The sequence below is a fragment of the Gossypium hirsutum genome, chromosome A01 (genome assembly GCF_007990345.1).
Source record: "Gossypium hirsutum isolate 1008001.06 chromosome A01, Gossypium_hirsutum_v2.1, whole genome shotgun sequence".
Taxonomy (NCBI): domain Eukaryota; kingdom Viridiplantae; phylum Streptophyta; class Magnoliopsida; order Malvales; family Malvaceae; genus Gossypium; species Gossypium hirsutum.
Window position 1 is genome coordinate 39,919,775 of NC_053424.1, and position 19,336 is coordinate 39,939,110.

At 36.7% G+C, this 19,336-nt stretch overlaps 1 non-coding gene across 1 annotated transcript; it reads right to left on the minus strand.

Annotated features, from left to right (window-relative positions):
- Positions 1 to 2,586: 2,586 nt before the first annotated feature.
- On the minus strand, positions 2,587 to 2,691 carry LOC121208348 (small nucleolar RNA R71). Its single transcript, XR_005903327.1, has one exon. It is a non-coding gene; the product is annotated as a small nucleolar RNA R71 (small nucleolar RNA).
- Between the last annotated feature and the right edge of the window lie 16,645 nt (positions 2,692 to 19,336).

A 19,336-nucleotide genomic window follows, 5' to 3' on the forward strand; every position in this document is an offset into this window, starting at 1 on the left:
TAAGGCTGTCACTAGATTGGGAAAGAAAACTCCCACCTTCTGGCTACTAATGTACCTTTTCATGTTTTAGTCCATCCATTTGTCGATATAAACCTGCTTTTTCTACAAAATAACATAGAGTAAAATTGCTCTAAAAGTATTAACGTTAGAAACATTTAAAATAGGTACTATTCATGTGCATATAAATTGAATCCACATTTTAGCCTCTGGAAACATAATAGCTCGATGAAAGGACACAACAATGTTGGTACTTGAGCGATATTTCCATTCGCCCCTTCCTTCATTTAGAAACCTTATAATGTTATCCATATCTATGTTTTGAAAAAACTCTAAATCAGTTTCCTTAATAAAATTCTTTTCACAGTATAGAGCACTATAAAAGTCACAAATAATTCGAAGGGTTACTTACACGTCTTTTCCTCGCACAAGTACCGGTTTCCACATATGACCGTCAGTGCTCCTAGTCCCTTGGTCCCATAATGATGCATAAAATTCTTGAACAACAAGAACCACAGCACTATATTCAGGGATCGCCCAAAAACATTCCCGCCTATGATATCTAACTAAAGGCCATATTTCCTTACACAACATCATGGATGGATCAAATCCACTCTCTTGAATAAATGTTTTTCCTTGAAGTTTATTAAAAAATCTCAATATTCTAATTTGGAAAAATAAAGGGCTTTTGAGTGATCGATGGCTCTGTTTCTATAGTTCGCCTAACTTTCCTAGGAGGCATGATGTTTTAATTCAACAAACTAATGAAGTACTCAGCAAATGAACTCAATGAAACAGTAAAACTGAGTTTAGAAACCCTTAACCTTAGATATATCGTTGGATTCCTTGTCACACCTTGTTTCCCTGTCGTTCCTTGGAGGGGTTTCATTCTTGCCCCTCACGAGTAAATTTGAAAGAATAAATATCCCAAGAAAAATCAAAAAGTAAAAAGGAAAGGTTAAGTTTTTAGGGTTTTAGGATATTTAAGGGATTAGATAGGGTAAATTTTGTTTAAGTATGAGTTGAGTATGTTTTTAGGTTAAGAAATAGGTGTTTTGGGTGTTTAAAGTAAGGTAAATTAGTTAGGTGAACCCTGCAAAAAATTATAACGATGTCACGACACAGGGATTCCATGTCGCAACATCTCTGGAAGCTTATCATTGTCACGAAATAGGGGCTCTGTGTCGCAACACATCTTTCAGTTTCGAAATTTAGGGAGACTATCTCCATGTCACGACATAAGAGTGTGGTGTCGCAACGTCAAGTTGGTTTCTTCAATTCCTGCATTCTGCATGAAGTGTCGCGACACAGGGTTGCCATGTTATGACACTGACTATATATCAGCCCAATTTTCCATCTTTGAGGATGTTTCAGTCTTGAATAAACATCTAAAATTTAACATCTAAACTCTATGGTTAGTTAAATATACAATAATTTACAATAGTTAACCAATTCTAATATTTCTAAGTTTTACTGTTGGATTCATTCGACAGTATCATTAGTTCACTAATAGATGATTCTTCCATTCTATTAATATTAGTCCATCGTCCATCATCGCATTCCACTTGTGCTCGCATGTCTCTTTCTTTAAACATGTTTATTCTCTCTTCATGCATAAGAGGAAGCATGCCCTTTGACTTAGGAATGTTAAAGATAAATAACTTTTTACATTGCTCTCCTAACTTCCTCCTACATTCATCTTCACTTGATTGATGGCCGCATTTAAATATTTCTACCTCACCATTTATTTTCATGGTCAATTCGTTCTTTTCTAAATCAATGGTAAACCTAGAAGTAGCCAAAAAGGGTCTTCCTAATAAGATCAGTATCTCACGATCTTCTTCGAAATCAAGTACCACAAAATCTACAGGGATAATGAAACTTCGTACATTAACTAACACATCTTCCAGTACAACCAAAAAGTAGTGCAGACCAGGTACCAATAATGCAGATAAACTACTAATAATGCAGACAAGTTGCCAATAATGTAGACAAGCCACCAATGATGTAGATAAACCACCAGTACTGTAAACAAGCTGGCAGTAATGTGGACAAGCCACCAGTGATGCAAATAAACCGCCAGTAATGCAGACAAGCTACCAATAATGTGGACAAGCCACTAGTAATGCAGATAAACTACCAATACTTCCTCCTTACACATGTCCCAACCCCATACATGTGATATGGCCACAATAAATACATTTTCTCTTTGTTACAAAATAACACTTTATGCATGTAAATCATGCTCATCGAATCATTTAACACTTAGTATCACAAAGGCATGTTTTGACATGCAAATCACATATTATACCCATGCATCAAAACATCGCATTTCATAGTCATGAATAATCATATATGCCATAATATCACATAACATGAGAGTGAGAAAAACATGCTTTTCAAATTAGCAATAAACGTAACCACACTACATACTTTCACATGACACTATCTGTCTTCAGTTATTCCCCTTCTCTTTGATTGATAATGCCTTTTATTTGTTAGATTCACAAGCACCAGGGTCTATCACAACATGAAATGAACTCACTAGAAAGTCCTTACAAAAGTTTTTCTCAATTAGCAAAGCAGTTCAACTAAGAAGAGAATTGTTGTCTTCAGACAAAAAGAGGGAGAAATTTTCTATGAGGCATGGGAACACTTCAAAATGTTGATATAAAAATGTCTGCACCATGGATTTCCTGACTGGATGTGATTACAAGTATCTTATCACGGGTTGGATGCAAATACACAATCTAGATTAGACGGAGCAGTAGCAAAAGCCCTTATGAATACGACATACGAGGATGTGTATGAAATTATTGAAAATATGGCACTAAACTCCTATCAATACTCGATTGAATGCTTCACATATGGCCAGAAACCCGCTATGGTCAATGACATTGAAGATGATGATAAGTATCAACAAATAATGGATAAACTAAACCTATAGAATTTGCTTCTACACCGTCTATCCAGGGAGGAGGCAAACCACTCTTCTATTATATCAACAATCCTACTAAGGATGTGAATTGCGTTGGGAATAGGGGTGGAAAACCTTATTCAAATACTTATGATCCTAGCTAGAGAGATCACCTGAATTTGAGATGCCGGGAATCAAAGAGCAGGTAATAGTTCAAATCAAGTTAAAAATACTAACTGTCAACCTCTTTATTTGTAGAAACCCCAGGATAGTGCCAACCCAAGTGACCATACTACATGTGGTCAGCGTCTGGATAGAATTGAGGTAAAGATGTAGTCAATGAGAATAGAGGTTCAGCAAATACAATCTAAGCGCACCAACTCTACAAGAACATTGACTAAGCTCAAGGATCAAATAAGCCAATTCATGAGCATGATGGGTGACATCAAAAGACAAATTGGCACAAGTATTCCTAGTAATACAAAAAACAATCCGTGGAGGGAAGGTAAGGATCATGTGAAGGAGATAGCACTTCAATTGGGCAAAGTACTGAGTAGCCTAGAAAACCCTACTGCAGAGGTAGTTATGGAGAATACTAATGATCCTCAAGAGGAATTTCCAAAAGCTAAAGAAAAACCAAGGCTAGAAGAGGTAAAAACACCAACAATTGAACCAGAAAAAGAAACACCTAAAGATGCTGAAGTCACAAAAATCCTATTCCCTTCAAGACTATAGAAAAATGAAAAGAGGGTAAGGATGAATTTGTAAGTTTCTTACACCTGTTTAAAACATTAAATGTTAACCTATATTTTACTTATGTACTATAACTAAATTGATCTAGCACTCACCCCCTTTGGGTGTAATCCTTAAAGTACTCACCTACTTTGTTGTAACTATATTACTACTAGACTCGTATACTCGTGGATATTGCCTCATATGTCCACATCACTTACTTTATTATTCATACTCTAAACAATAGTACGTCCGGAGGTGGTCAAGTTGTTGGCGCCGTTGCTAGGGAGGCAATGTCACTAGTTTAATTTTAATTTTTGTATTTAGTAAGAATAATTAGGAAATTTTCTTTTAGGTTATAGATATGATTTTAAATTTTTATTGTTACTAATCTTCTATTTCTGGGTTTATTGTATGACTCGTAGTAGGGGGACACCTATAGTTACAGTCACAGATCCAAAAAGAATAATTCAGAGAAATTGTCAACAGCAATAATAGCAGTAGATGAAGGACCCACCACTAGTAGCTGCAAGCAACGTACCATGCAAGAATTCGCTATTCAACGATGCTAACGATAACGCTTTAGGAGACCCACCAATGCCATAGTTAGCCTCAAACTTACACATGGCTCGTAAAGAGAGAACCTTAAAACATTATTCATTACCAAGTTTGAACATGGTTCAGGAGAGCATAGTGAGGCCGGCAATTACAGCTAACAATTTTTAGATTAAGCTGGCAATGATTCAGATTATCCAGAATAATCTGTAATTTAGGGGCACAATGAAAAATGATCCAAATTAACATTTAAAATGAATTTTCCAAATTTGTGATACTTTTAAGTATAACGGGGTCATTGATGATGCTATTCGTCTTTGGTTGTTTCCCTTTTCTTTGATTAATAATGCCTTTTCTTGGTTAGATTTGTAGGCACCAGGGTCTATCACGACATATGACGAACTCACTAGAAAGTTCTTACAAAAGTTCTTCCCTACTAATAAAGCAGTTCATGTCAGAAGAGAACTAGTTGTCTTTCTACAGATAGAGGGAGAAAGCTTTCATAAAGCTTGGGGACATTTTAAAATGTTGATTCAGAAATGCCTGCACCTCAAATTCCCTGAGTGGATGCAATTGTAGGTGTTTTATAATGAGCTGGACACAAATGCAAGATCTGGATTGGACGGAGCAGTAGGGGAAGCTCTTATGAATTGGACATAAGATGACATGTATGAAATCATTGAGAACATGGCATTAAAATCCAGCCAGTGGGTAATTGAATGATTTACATATGGCCAGAAAGCCGCTACAGTAAAAGTTATTCAAGAAGTTGACAAGTATCAATAGTTAGTGGATTGGCTTAATCTTATCAAATCTGTAAATAATGCAATATCTATGGGTGGAGGAAACTAACCTCTCTTCCACTACATCAATAATCGTGTTGATGATGTGAATTATATCCGAAATAAGGGTGGGAACTCTTACTCAAATACCTACAATCCCAACTGAAGAGATCACCTGAATCTGAGATGGAGAGGAAATCAAGAAGGAGGTAATAGTTTGAATCAAGCTAAAAATACTAACTATAACCATCTTATTTGCAGAAACCCCAGGACAAGGTCAACCCAAGTGACAATACTATATGTGGTCAGCGTTTGCATAAGATCAAAGGAGAAATGCAGTAAATGAGAATGGATTTAAAGCAGGTGTAGTTTGAGTGCACCAAATCAACTAGAACATTGACTAAACTTAAAGATCTAATGAGCCAATTGATGAGTATGATGAGTGGCATCAAAAGACAAATTGGCACAAGTATTCCTAGTAATATAAAAAATAATCCACGGAGAGAAAGTAAGGAGTACGTGAAAGTAATAGTGCTCTGATCGGGCATGGTATTGAGTAGCCCAGAAAGCCCTACTCTAGAGATAAATACAAAGAATATTAATGATCCTCAAGAGAAATCCCTAGAGGCTGAAGATGAACCAAAGTCAGAAGAGGTAATCGCACCGGTAGCTAAGCCAGAAAATGAAATAACTAAAGATGCTGCCATTGTAAAAATTCCATTCCCTTCAAGACTAGAAGAAAAACAAAAGCAATATGAAGATGAGTTTGTAAGTTTCCTAAACTTGTTCAAAACATTCAATGTTAACTTGCCTTTAATCGAGTTAATTGAGAAAGTTCCTTACGCCAAGTTTTTAAACGAAATTATATCTAGGCGTAAGAAAATTAAGGAAGGTGAATAAGTTCATATAAGCACTTCACGTATTTCTATTATTTCAAGATAGGTTCCTTAAAAATTAAAAGACCCAAGAAGTTTTACTTTCCTATAGAGATAGGGAGCATTCATTTTAATAGAGTTCTATGTGAGTTAAGAGCTAGTATTAATTTAAGGCCTTTAACTAATTTTTAAAAAACTCAGGTTAAGGGACCTAAAGAATACACAGATAACACTACAGTTGGCTGACAGGTCTTCAATACATTAGAAGGGTGTATTGGAAGACGTGTTAGTCAAAGTGCGTAATTTCATTATCCCTATAGATTTTGTGGTTCTGGATTTTGAAAAAGATCGAGAGATATCGATATTATTAGGTAAACCTTCTCTAGCCACTTCTAGGTCCACCATTGATCTAGAAAAAAAAATGAATTAACCATGAAAATCAATAGTGAGACTGAAATTTTTAAATGTGGCAATCAAACGAATGAAGAGGAAGCTAGGAGGAAGTTAAGGGAGCAATGAAAAGGTTTATTTGTTTCTAACACTCTTAAGTCAAGGGACATACATCCTCTAATGCATGTAGGTCAAAAAAATAGATTTAAGGAAAGTGATAAGCTGGCAAAGATGGAATAGCACGATAGACGATGGACTAATATTGATAGAACTGCAGAATCATCCATCGGTGAATTGACGATACTGTCAGATCCGACAATAAAACTTAAATTTTTTCAATTAATGCTAAACTTTTGTAAATTATTGTATATTTAACTAACTTTTTTGTATAGATTTTAATTTTTATTAATGTTTCATTTTATAGAAACCGCAGTAATCTAGGAATTGGAATTTTGAGTAAAAACAAAACCAATGTCACAACATAGGATTCAAAAGAATTAAGAAAATTCTTTCAATCTCACGACACAAACATCCAGTGTCATGACATCAAAGCCAGTATGCTCAAAAATCCAAAAGCATAGAGTGTGTCACAACATCTAACCCCTATGTCGCAACAACAGGAAACTGCTAGGGATGTCGCGACACGAAACCCCAGTATCACGACATCACTGTAATTTTCTGCAAGGTTGACCTGACCCATTTGCACAATCCGACAGCTGAAACCACACTTTACCCAATTTGTAACCATGAAAACACCTATTTTATAACATAAAACCATATTTTACCTTTAGTTTAACATCTCTTAATCACCTAATTTCCCAAAAACCCCCAAACTCCTTAAACACTAAATTCATTATTCATTTTTTCTTTTAAATTTTCTTGGAAAAAAATTCTTCTTTTAGTCTTATTTGGTTCTGGAAAAGACAGAAACATTGCAGGGAACGAAGAAGAAACAATTGAGACAAGGAATCCAACGATTGACACGAGGTTAAGGGTTCCTAACTCAACTTTTATTGTTCCATTGAACTCACTTGCTTGAAATTTCATTAGTTACTAGAACTAAACATATCTGCTTGAAAAGTTAGGCGAACTAATGAACTGGAATCATCGACGGTTCCAAACCCCTCTAATTTTCCAAACCCAAATATTGAAAAATGTTTTGTTAATGTCAAGGAAAAATCTTTATACAAGAGAGGGAATTTGATCCATCCATGATTCTTTGTAAGAGAATATGGCCTTTAGTTAGATACCATAGGTGGGAACATTTGTGGACGATTCCCAAAAATAGAGTTGTGTCCCTATTGTTCAAGAGTTTTATGCATCTTTACGAGACCAAGAGTCTAGAAACATTGAAGGCCATATGCGGAAGATGGTACCTGTGCAAGGGAAGGAGGTGCGAGTAACCTTTACAATTATTCGTGGCTTCTATAATATTTCATACTATGAAAAAAATTTATTGATGAAACCGATTTAGAATATTTTTGAGACATAGATATGGATAACATTATAAACTTTTTAACTGAAGGAAGGGGTGAATGGAAATATCATCTAGGTACCAATATCCCAATATCTTTTTATCAAGCTATTATATTTCCAGAGGCTAAAATGTGGATCCAATTTGTATGCACAAGAATCATCCTTACTTTAAACATTTCTAATGTTAATACCTTTCGATTTGCTTTAATCTATGCTATATCGCAAAAAAAAAAGTAGGTATCTATTGAAAGATGGATCCACCAAAACATTAAAAGATGTATTAGTGGCAAGAAAGTGGGAGTTTTCTTTCCCCACTTAGTGGCGGCCTTATGTAAAAAGGCAGGTGTACCTATGACATCCACCAAGCAGTCGCTGAAATCTTCTTGAAGTATTATCAACAGTACATAAAGCTACAAGCCAAACAAATAAAAGATTGGAACAAACGACAATAAGAAGCGATAGCTACACCAGCCCAATCCTAGAGATTGGGACACGAGCTCAACAAGAAATTGGTGACAGTAGTCATCTAATGCTAGATTGGATGATACAGTGGATGCAAGAGTCGAGGCCAATTTTTCAAGAATTTGCTAGGCAAAAAAAATCTAGGTCCCCAATTTTTTATTAAATTTGGTATGATGAAATGGTGATTTTAATTTTTTTTATTAATAGACTAATAAGTTCCATATTATACACTGTAAATAGGCATTAAGAAATCAACAGCACCAAATGATATAGAAAATACAAGGAAATTAGCATGCTAGTATGAATGATAAATGGTTGAATTTGAGTATGTTTGGTTGGTTAAGTTTGTGCATATTAATATATTAAGGGATGAGCTAAGGCATTATTTGGAACACATTCAGAGCCAAAAAGTTGTCTTATAACCCATTCATCTTAGTAGCAATTTTTAGCCTGTTAACACTTCTTAGTGAACCTAATTACAAAACATCTAAAAACATTAATTTTGAATTTTCCCTTTTTCTTTGGTCTTGCACTGCACGACTATAGACGTCTGGACATATGTAATGAGGATTAAGTAGATACATCACGATGAGTTTTATAAAAACAAAGTGAAATAGGAAAGATTGGTGTGACATGGGAACTCTAGGTTAGCCTGAAAGTGCAAAGCAACAAAAAAATCACAAAAAAAGTAATACGAGTAGAAAAAGTTCTTGAAAAACAAAAAGCATTTGTGAGTGAGATGAATTGAAAATTTTCTGTTTGCAGTTCATAGCAGCATCGTGCAAAGTTAACTAATCTATACCCAGAATTATATCAAATTCATCAAAGGGAAACAACATCAGATCAGGCGGAAAATAATTGTCTCGAAACATTAACGGACAATTCTTGCAGACTTTATCAACCAAAACACATCTGCCTAGAGGGTTCGATACTCTAATTACAAATTCAGTAGACTTTACAGGCAAAGTCTTACTGTTCACTAAGTTCATGCGTATATACGAATGTGTTGATCCAGGTTCTATCAAAGCAATTACAGAGGTATCATAAAGAGTAACTATACCCGTAATCACGTCTGGCGATAAAGCTTCCTCATGAGCTCGGATAGCATAGGCTCTGGCAAGTGCATGAGCCTTGGATCTAATAGCTGTGTCTTTTGTCCCTCTCTGATTGCCAATTATATTTCCCGTATTTTTGGAAGGTCTACCATGAGATGCTTTGCCACTTGGCCTCAAATTTTGTACAATTTCTTGCTCGACAGATTCGGGGCAATCACGGATAAAATTTTCTAACTATCCACATCTGAAACAAGCTCGATCATACAGTCTAAAATTACCGAGATATCTTTTACCAGAATGCTTGCACTCAAGGCGATCGAATTTAGCATTTCCAACACTAGCAACAGATGTAGCTGGAGTTTTGAAGCTCGGATGCAATCTTGTACGATCTCTATTTGAATGTCCCATATTAGCCTTTGAACGGCTATTATCATCTCGAAATTTCTTTGATGCAGATTGAAATGACTTGCCTGATGATCTCTTTTGCACTTTTCTAGCTTTATAATCAACTTTTCTTTTCACTTTCTGAAGATTTTTAGCTTTACATGCTCGTTCAACAAGCACAACAAATTCTTTAATCTTGAGAATCCTGACTAACAAACGAATATCCTCGTTCAAACCATCTTCAAATTTTTTGCACATTATTGCTTCCGTAGATACACATTCACGAGCATACTAACTCAGTCTTACAATTCCCACTCGTATTCTATGACAGACATACGGCCTTGTTTAAGCTCGAGAAACTCTTTACATTTTCGGTCGATGAATCTTTGACTGATGTATTTCTTTCGAAATTCGGCTTAGAAGAAATCCCAGGTGACTCGCTCACTCGAAACTACCGATATCAAATTTTTCCACCAATGGTATGCCATATCTCTCAGAAGTGAAATGGCACATTTTATACATTCCTCGGGATTCAAAGACAATTCATCAAACACTCTTATTGTGTTCTCTAACCAGAACTCGGCCTTTTCAACATCATCATTTGTTGTAGCTCGTTACTCTTCGGCCCCATACTTTCTAATCTTATCTACCGTAGGCTTACTTAACTGAACCGGATTCACTGATGGTATAGCAAGAGCTTGCAGAGAATTGACCGGGGTGGAGGTTGTTGAACAGCTGAATTGGTTCAAATATATTGGCTAAACCAATCATTCGTCATCTGATAGAAGGCTTGTCTAGCCTCACCATCACGGCTACCTGTAGCCAGTCTAGAATTAGATAGTGCTGTCCCTTGCACTGGAGCAGGCTCATTGCTTTCGGCGTCGTCCGCTACGGCTTGATAGGGATCCATTTTCTATATAAAAGCACATTTCAATGTCAAGATTCATCACACTATCGCAGTTCATAAATATGGCATGTATAGCTAAACTCACAAACGCTATGGTAGTCCTAGAATCGACTAAACTATAGCTCTGATATCAATAAAATGTAACAACATAAAGCTCATGAATTTATCCATGGAAAATTTCAAATTCATCATCAAAATCAGAAATTGAAGCATGGGCTTAGTAAAACACAAAGCAACGATCACAAAAACATAGAAATTATCGAAAACGGAACAAAAACGAACCTTCAATTGAGCTTTAGTATGGCCGAACCCTAGCTATCTCTTTTCTTTTCTTTTACTTTGTATTTTTGGTTGTCGATGAACACATAATGGCCAAATTTTATGTTTTATTTACTTATTATTAACTTAAATAACCAAATTCCAATTTTACCCTTAATGAAATAATAATAAAAACTTATAATGGTTGTCCTTAAATGTCCATTAACCATGTTAGTGGTCCAATTGCAACATGAGTACCCTTGCTTTAGAAAGCCAAATCAAATAGGTACTTTAACAAGCAGAAGGCTACTTTTACATTATACGCGATTAGGTCCCTTTTCAAAATTAAGCACATAAGCATTCAAATTTCCATACAAGACTTTCACACATGCTCATTCACATATCATAAACATGAAAAATAATATTTAAATATTTTTTTGACTTGGATATGTGGTCTCGAAACCATTATTCTGACTAGGGTCTAAACCAGACTGTTACAGAATCTGTGCCTTAAGCTCCACAAGCTCCTTCGGTGCCATTCTATAAGGGGAGATGGACACCAGAGATGTACCAGGAATGAGCTCAATCCCAAACTCCACTTTACGCTCTGGAGGTAACCCTGACAACTCTTCCGAAAAGACATCCGAAAAATCTCTAATTGTCCTGATATCCTTTACTGAAGAGTCCCCAATATCTGAAACACTGATGTAGGCCAAGAACGCCTCACAACCTTTACAAACCAATTTCTCATCCCTTAGCGCAGAAATTACATTACTCAAATAGTTTCGTCGTTCCCCAATTACCACTACCTCCTCATCTGTCTCAGTTCTCAGAACCACTCATTTAGTGGCACAATCCAAGCTTACCCGATGTTTAACTAACCAATCCATACCCAGTATTAAATTGAATTCTCTGAAACGTAGCTCCATTAGATCAGTCAGGAAGAAAACTCATTGTATTTCTAAGGGAACATCTCTAAACACCTTATTTATCCGAACAGACTGCCCCAACACACTTAGTACAGTAATCTCACTCATAGTGTTTTCAGCCATAATGCTCAACATCCTAGACACAGAACATGCTATATATGAATGTGTAAACCCAACATTAATCAATGCAGTATGAGGTACATGATAGATAAAGAACATACCCGTTATGACATCTAGAGTATCTCTGTCCTCTCAGTGACGTGCAGCATAGACCAGTGTTGGTTGCTTCGCCTTAGTGTGACCAGCACCTCTGCCCGGTGCTCCACGACTACGGCCCATACCATTTCTACCCTTGGCCTGACCTTGACCTTTCGGTGGCTGCTGACCACCCCACTAAACATTACCAAAACCAGCAACTTGCACCTGCTCGAGCCTCCATGAACAATCCTTGACACGATGCTCCAATGATCCGCATCCCAGACATACACCCATCTATTTCCAACATTCGCCCTGATGGCATTTCCAACAATCAGCACAAAACTGCGGTCCAGTAGCAGAATCAGCAGGGGTCCTAACTGTGATTGGACCATCAGCTCTGGCCTTTTTCTTAAACCTCTGGAAAGAATTTGAGGCCTTAGCATCCCTCTTACCTCTACCTTTCTCTCTGTTCTGGCGCTCTGCGCGCGTCATATCCTTGGCGATTTTTGCCTTGTTAATCAGTGTTAGGAAATCCCGCTCCCTCTAAGGAGCTATCGGAACTCTTAAACCATCTCTGAGGCTATCTTCAAATCGAACACACCGTTCGTACTCTGTTGCCACCATTCCACGTACATAGTAGCTCAGTCGTAAAAATTCAGCCTCATATTTAGCCATTGTTCTCTCTCCCTGAGTTAAGTTTAGAAATTCCCTTCTACGGGCATCCACATAACTGGCACCCATATACTTAGCTTGGAAAGTAGTCTTGAAAAACTCGCAGGTTAATCGATCGACTTGAGTGCCCTCTTTGACAATAAGCCACCATTGGTAGGCCTCATCTCTCAATAGTGATACTACACCTTTTAATTTTTACTCGAGGGTGCAGTCAGGGTCATCTATGATCCTCTCTGTGGCCTCAATTCGATATTTAGCCACATTAGGGGTCACTCCAGCAATACCCTTGAAAATCTCAACCCCATTAGACCTGAGTCGTTCCGTAACTGACCCACGGCCCACGTATAAGTACTACGCCCAGTGACCCTTTCTAGAATCCTCAATATTGCTTGGGACAGTGCGTCGTCCCTAGCTGCTCGATTTTGAGACCCTGTCTCAGCCATAGGTGAAGCTGGTGCCACTCTAACTTCCTCATTAGGCTGGTGTCCAAAAGACGAAGACTTAGCCCGAGCAACTCCACAGCCTCTGCCTCAGCCTCTACCATGAGTATGTCTAGTGCTTATTATCCAATCACGCTTTAATTTGTATTAAAAGTTTTATGCCAGTCAGTTTATTGTTCCAATGTTTATTACCGATATCTTATGAACAACATTATCCCAGAGTTTTGTTTTCGCAGTTCGTATTCCTACTACGGTTCGTAGTTTACTCTAACTAAAGAGTTTCAGTACAGTTTTACTACCTATAGTAGTCTCAGTAATAACATTTCAATATTATCCTTTCAGAATAAACAATTAGAAAACTTACAGGATCGGCGCGGAGACTCGGTGTACCACTCCTTCAGTAAAACATTTTGAAATAATCATTTTTAAACCAGTTTAAAACAATGTTATTGAAATTTCTATGTTTTTGAAAAACCCAAATCCATAGCCGAGTTTTGCAACCTGACTCTGATACCTCTAAATGTAACACCCCAAACCCAGCCTAGACATTATGGCCAAATTTGTGATGTCATATTGTAGTGTTTTTCCAACACACAAATTGCGTGAAAATTCATTCTACATAAATCTTCTTTATGTTCTTAAAAAAAGTCTAGGATGTCTGGTCCATTGTGAAAACTCAAGTTGTCTTAGCAAAATACTAATTATACTAGTTTATTATCAAATTCTAAAATAGTGTTTGTTGTGGAAGCTTTCAAAATGTATTGCGTAAACGTGGTGTTTTCAGAAGAACTTTTGTTTATATTTTTTTAAAAATCTGAGACCTACTACTACCAGATTAAAATTCAAGTAACTATATCCCCAAATTAAAACAAAAGTAAAATTAAAGAGGCCTTATGACAAAATGAAAACCCAAAATAAAATCTTAATTATAATTTTAAAAGAAACTTCGTCAAGGGGCCACCTCTGAGTCCTCCGCTGCCACGGTCCATCTAAGCCTGGGGATTTCCTGCACAATTAACAGATGGGTGAGTATACAAAAACTCAGTGTGTGAAATCCCATAAAAACATACAGTCAGAGTAAACACAATTTGGGCCTAAGCCCTTTCAGTTTCAGTTAGGGGCCTTAGCCCCTCTTTCAATAGCAGCAGTAGTCTGGGCCTACACACCATGTAGGGAAAAAATCGACCCACCCAACCCTACACACCAAGTCGTACTAGTTTCGACACTAAAACAGTATTTACAGTAAAGCTGCAAGTAATAGGCTTATGGCCTTTCAGTACACTTCCTCCAAAATCATATATCCCACCCCATGCAATGCAACATAATATAAATGTACATACAGTAAAAATGGCATGCTCAAACAGTCATACATCACATAGGGGTAAAACGATCATCTTACCAAAATAAGGGCCTAGGTATACTCACTGGCCAAATAGTAGGTCCACAGTCGTCTTGGGCGACCCGTGCAACCCTAACAGTCAATTAGAGATAATGGGCCTACAGCCCATATTACGACCCATGAAGGCCCACACGCCCGTGTGGCCCAGTAAGCCAAAAAATAACCTTGGTCGTGTGAACTACACAGCCTAGTCCACTAATATCCACACGTCCGTGTGGTTTACCCATGTGGGTCCCATAAGCCCGTGGGGCCTACACGACCTATTTTTGGCCCAACGTGGCCCAAACTGGCCAAAGCCCATGAAATCACTCATGGTGGCCTCTTACGATCATACATCCTCGTTTGAGCGTTCAGAGATAAACACAAGCGTGGGCATGCTTGTATAGCGTTAATGAGCACAGTTTCTGGCTTTTGCCGATTTATGAATGTTGAAGTGTGGTTACACACCTGATTGCAAAAATATGCTACCAGCCCACAAGTATTCCACACCTATCACAGTCAAAAAATTCGATTAGTCACTGATCATCATCAGGGTTAAACGCCCTCCTTTTTACTCTTAATCTAACTAATATTGATACTTGCCTTGATTGGCCAACTGTGGCTTAGTCCTCCTAGGTCACTGACTAAAATTGATCCCTTGCTCCTTACCGAAAATCTGCATTATCAGTGAGATGCATTAACACGATTGCTTACACGAGGAATGCAAGCCAACATGCCCCAATTGCACACTATAACTACAATAAAATTACCTTCGATTGGATGATAATGGGAGGTTTCGAACACTACGGTTATCACTTGCAACTCCTTCACTCCACGAGGAAATCTAGAAACCAAAAGAGACTTCACAAGAAGAGGGAGAAGGTGAGAATCGGTAGTAAGAAAGTAAGAGATACCTGGCTTTAACAGTGTGATAGAGGGGAGGCTTGATGACAATTGAAAAAGTAGAGAGAAAATAAAGGCCCGAGTGCACTCACTGACTTGTCAGAGAACAATTCAAATTGGAGCAGAAAGAAGTGAGTGTGAGATGAAGTAATCGACTTGGGTTCCAAATAGAAAGATGGTGTAAGAGAAGCGATTGAGAGAAGAAGAGAAACTTAGAAGATGTTCGGCCAAAAAGGGAAAGAAAATGAGAAACCAACGAACAACAAGAGACCCCCAACTCTCTCCAACATACACTCCTCAACAACCCATCCAAACCTCATCAATTTCAGTCAAATTAGGACACTTCCACCGCACATAAAGCAAAATAGAATACTCTTATGCATTACTAAGTCTCGAACCTCAGACCCCAAGAACACTCCACATGCCCCTTGCCACTAGACTAGCAAGCCCTTTATGTCATGCAACACTCTCATTAATTTAAGAGTCTACTAGCTGGAGACGAGGGTTCATACAAGTAGGAGCAAAATTTTGCTCAAGTCAAGGCATGAACTAAAGACTTCCCAGACACTCCCAGAGCACTAAACCACTAAGGCAAGCATACAACCATGTCACAAACACACAAAACTAATTTTTAACAAAGTTTTCGGGATTTGGGGCGTTACACATGCCATATACCATAGATACATAACTTCAAAAGTACCAAAATGGATTATTGATAGTGTGATGAAGTCTCTGACGATTCTCAGACCTGAGCTAGCTTTGTAGAACTATAAAACATCAAAAATTAAACAGAGCAAGCTATAAAGCTTAGTAAGTCCATATATGAACATGAAATAATCACAACATTCATTAGCAATTCAAAATGGATAATATCATAAACATTCAAAGCATCAAATCTTGAGCTATCATAGAATTTATCCCTATTATGATTCATGAGTTCTCAACTTCATCTAACTCGATAGTTGAATAGTTTTTCATACATACCTGTACTGATACATTCCTATTTCTCATCAATACTCTTATCAAACCGCTTTGGTTTACCAATGCTTACAATATAAATTCATCGATTTTTCGATGGCATAGTCTAACTATGGTCTTACACATACATTGCCAAGGCCCAGTCATGGTCTTTCATTCACATGCTTTAACCCGGTTACGATCGTATTATTCAATTGCCATAGCCTAGCAATGGTCTTATTTGGCAACTTGCCTTACTCAATTCATACATTTCATTTAAGATCTCAATATTTATCTAGTAGAATAATTACTATTTCAATTTCATCCGTCAAATAGATAGGTACACATTTAAGTTCAATTATACGAACTTACCTCGTATTCAGAATTGACATATCGGGTAGACTACTCGATAACCTTGCTTTTCCCCTAATCTAAATCTGAATTCTTTCTTTCTTGATCTATATGAATTTAAAATTGACTTATTCAATCATATATTCTTTCAATTTAGTCCAAAAAATACACATTTGGGTATTTTACACATTAGCCCTTAAATTTATGCATTTAATCAATTTAGTCCCTATTTCACAAATACACAAAATTCACATAATTTCTTTAAACTCAAACTTGGCTGAATTACATATAGATCCTTAGTAGCCTAAAACTTTCACTTATTTCACATTTCAACCACACATTTTCAACATTTCTCAATTTAGCCCCTAATATGCATTTTCATCAAAAAATCACTTTACAAAACATGAAAATCTATCATAAAAAATTCATATTTCATCTTCAAACACTAAATAACACATGAATTCATCAATGGCAAATCTGAAGATCATTAACAGTTTCAAAATCTATGGTACGGGCTGGCTAAGATACAAAGCAACGATCTCGAAAATATAAAAATCATCAAAAACTGAGCTCAAAACATTTATCAATTGAATTATGAAGATGTCGAACCCTAAAAGTACATCAATGGCTTCTTTTCTTTCTTATATTCGGCCAACATGAGAAAGATGGACACAAAATTTCCTTTTGCTTTCATTTAACATATATTTATTAACATTTTTACTAATTTAACCTTAGTTAATAAACCTTAAAAACACATAAACCATGTCCATTAATGTCCATTAACACTACCAATGGTTTAATCTCATCACAAGGACTTTTAATTTATTAAATCATAGCAATTAATCACTTTAAAAATTAGTATGCAACTTTTACATTTTACGCGATTAAGTCCTTTTTCTCAAATTGAGCAATTAAACGATAAAATTAGCTCACGAAATTTACACATATACATTCTATCATGCTGTAAACACATAGAATAATATAAAAAAAATTTACATTGGATTTGTGGTTCTGAAACCACTGTTCTGATTTAACTCAAAAACGGGCTATTACAACTCTCCCCCTTAGGGATTTTTGTCCCCGAAAATCTTACCAGTGAATAGGTTTGAATATTGTTTTCTCATAGCATCCTTGGGTTCCCACGTAGCTTCTTCAACCCCGTGTCGATGCCATAATACTTTCACTAATGCAATTCTCTTATTTTTCAGCTCTTTGATCTCACAAGCTAAAATTCGAATCGGTTCTTCAGCATAAGACATATCAGACTAGATTTCAACCTCGATCGAAGAAATAACATGTAAAGGGTCGGATTGGTATCATGGAAGCATTGATACATGAAACACATTATGTATCTTTTCTAACTCAGACGGTAAGGAAAATCGGTAAGCCACTGGTCAAATTCATTCAATAATCTCATACGATCCGATGAATCACGGACTCAATTTCCCTTTCCACCGAATCGCAATATCTTTTTCCAAGGTGACACTTTCAAAAACACTTTATCCTTCATCTGAAACTCAATATCTTTCTGTTTCAAATCTACATAAAATCTCTGTCGATCTGAAGCTGCTTTCAAATTGTTATGAATCATTTTCACTTTCTCTCCTGTTTCTCTGATCAAATCACCCCATGAATCTTATTCTCACTAAGCTCAGTCTAGTACAACGGTGTTTGACATTTACGACTGTATAGAGCTTCATACGGTGCCATTTTAATACTCCATTAGAAACTATTATTGTAAGCAAATTCAATCGGCGGTAGATATTTCTCCTAGCTACCTTCAAACTCAAGAATGCAATATCGCAACATATCCCCAAATATCTGAATAACTCGTTGAAATTGACAATCCGTTTGAGGGTGAAATGCAGTGCTAAAATGCAACTTTGTACCTAAAGCTTCTTGCAATTTCTTCCAAAATCGCGAAGTAAATTTTGGATCCCTATCCCAAACAATAGATAGTGGCACTTCGTGCAATTGAACAATCTCTGAGATATACAACTTCGCCAATTTGTCAAGTGAGTAATTCGTACGTACCAGAATGAAATGTGCTGATTTCGTCAATCTGTCAACAACAACCCAGATCGCAACTTTCTTTTTCAGAGATAAGGGCAAACCGATACAAAATCCATTCTTACTCTATCCCACTTCCACTCAGGAATCATAACAGGCTGTAATAAACCTGATGCCACTTGATGCTCAACTTTGACTTACTGACAAATCAAATATTTTGAAACAAATTCTGAGATATCACGTTTCATACCGTGCCACCAATAAAACTGTTTCAAATCATTATACATTTTCATGCTTCCTGGATGTACTGATAAACAACTCATGTGTGCTTCGTTTAAAATCTTTTGAATAAGCTCAGAATTTCTTGGTACACATATTCTATCACGAAACATCAAACAATCATCAGGCCCCAATCAAAACACTGAATTAGGAGTCAACTCACACTGATCCCATTTATCTTGTAACTCATTATCAAATTTTTTAGCCCCACAAATCTGCTGTAGAAATAACGTCTTCACTTTTAACTCAGCTACTATTGAATCGTTATCAGAAAAAACTAATTGTATGTTCAAAGCTCGTAAAGCGAATAAGGAATTTCGACTCAAAGCATCAGCAACTACGTTTGCTTTCCCCGGATGATAGTCAATCATTAATTCATAGTCTTTTAGTAATTCTAACCAACTTCGTTGTCGCAAATTCAAGCCTTTT